Below are 2,432 nucleotides of genomic sequence, written 5' to 3' on the forward strand. Positions count from 1 at the left end.
CTTACTCGCCACCATTAAGAGAGAAGTAAACCTTTGGGTTGCCGCGGGAGCAAAGCATTTGAGTTTTGCAATGACGGGAGAGTAATCCTCTTGGAACCTTTTTTTCGTTTTTTTCTTTGTTGCTTTGTTGTTGATCTTGTCAAGACTCTTCTCCTTATTTAATGAATGGAGGCAAATCTTTTGCCTCCCACGTTAAAAAAAAAGAGGTCAAACCCCAAGATCATATTGGGTGCGCTAGCAACCCCATGGTATACTATTGCACTAAGGCCCAATTATTTCAACTACCGCTTCTCCCAAAACAATTTTTTTGAGCTGCCCAAAGAGACAAAAGTGAGAAGAAACTCCTCTAAACTATATTCCAATTCTTTTCGACTGTTATCATCTCGTCTTATTGTGGGTTGTCTAGTGATAAGTCCATACTGCCCCTAGCCTATGATATGTAGTAATTTTCCCCACAAAATGAATTCAAAAGTTTGGAGGTGGATTTTTCATCCATGAAAAAGAAGTGAAATAATTGTATAAAAGTTTAAACAAACTTTTGTTCTATATATAGTGCCAAATTACAACCTTACGATAATGGTATCTTCTTTCCATTGTGAAGAAATGTGTGAGTATGACTCCCTACAGAAACGACCGAGAAACGAGTTCTTTTAGATTGGACTTATTTTCACCATGAAGTTGTCCTACAAGTCAAAAAGAACTAGTCATAAGCCCTCAATTCATCATCCCGCGTGCCACGAAAACTTTCGAGAAAATTAGCAACATTCGTGGCTCAACATATTCAACGGATTTTTAAAATGGAGGAATAGAAAAACCAAAGAATTGTGAGTGACATGTCGTCTTCAATTCTATAGGATTAGAAATCTACACGATCTAGATCAAAGTTTGTTTGACACCGCGAAAAAAACAAAGGAATAATGGAAAGAAGTTTAAGTGGATTTTTTTTCTTCCAAAATAGAGTGCATGAGAACTCGTAATAAGAATTCCCAAAGGTTTTAACCCTCTGAATTAAACGACCTTGGTAGGAAAGATTATTGAGGACCCAAATCCTCGAAAGTTCCTACAAAATTCGTTTGAGTCAAATGACCCATCACATAACAAGCATCTACCATGTCACAATTTATTGAAATTTATATATTAGATCCCTTACTCAATAAAAAAGCAGTCAAGTTTGTGGACAATACCAATATGAGCGTGCCAACCTCTGACTATATTTCCTCTTACTTTTTTTTCCACATCATTTATAGGTGTCTTTTAGTGGGCTAACCCACTACTGCACACTAGTGCACGTTAATCCCACACTTTTTAAATTTTGGATTCCTTGCACTTTAGCCCGACACTTTATTGTTTTGAGAATATTACATTGCATTCCAATTGAATTCTTTCCGCTTGCGGTTCTACATGTTGTCTTTCAGCTTTGATCTTCTTTTGTATGACTTTACGTTTCAATTGGGCATGTCTATGCTGTTGCCCATCATTTTTTTTCCAAACCGTTGTATGATGTGATTGATTTATTTATAAAGCGGGGCGAAAATCTATTTCGAGGAGGATTGAATTCTTTCTTTTACTACCTCCGTTTCAAGGAATAAGGCGCTCTTGTTCTACGTGCTTTTTGTTTGACCAATAATTACTTTAAATAGATAAATATTATTTGTATGAAATTAGTATTACTAAAAAGTGCTTTTCAATACGAATCCAACGATACTAATTACATACAATATAATCAAAATTTTATTGCTCAATTTTGAAGGTCAAAGTTCGTCTTGGAATACGCGTGCGCCTTATTCCTTAAAACAGAGGTAGTACAAGATAATGTTTCATTTATTATCGTTGTGAAATAACATTGCATATTTGGTGGTTTAAGAAAAATATTATTAATTCAATTTGAGTGAATTCCACTTTTTACCCCGTAGTTGTATATTTGTAACACATATTACCCCATCTAATAAAACTCATCTATAATACCCCTTTTAGAAGCTTGGAACCCTCATTTTTTTTTAGGTTTGTCCATCGAGAAAGGTATGAAGTGATGAAGGGGGTTCGAAATTCTCAGAATGATGACAAGGAATGGAACAAATGGAGATGCTAAGTTTGGACATGATCTTCGATGCTGACCTCCGTTCTTTACCCATTTCGTCGCACCACATTGACGTAGTGTGCCGGCCCTATCTAACCAACACGAGTAAAATGCTAAACTTGGATAAAACCGTGTTTAATGTCTCCTAAATAAGATATTTCGGTAGAAGTGCCACTAAACGGGGTAATATATGTCACAAATGTATAAGTACAGGGTAAAAAGTAGAATTCGCTCATTCAATTTTCTTTCAAGCATTGCTATATTTAAAAATATTTTTCTATAAAAGGTTAATTCTATGTTGAAACATATATAGTGAGAGGTGTTTCGATAGCAAGTGACAGTCTTCTTACCTTAG

The sequence above is a fragment of the Lolium rigidum genome, chromosome 5 (genome assembly GCF_022539505.1).
Source record: "Lolium rigidum isolate FL_2022 chromosome 5, APGP_CSIRO_Lrig_0.1, whole genome shotgun sequence".
NCBI classification, from domain to species: domain Eukaryota; kingdom Viridiplantae; phylum Streptophyta; class Magnoliopsida; order Poales; family Poaceae; genus Lolium; species Lolium rigidum.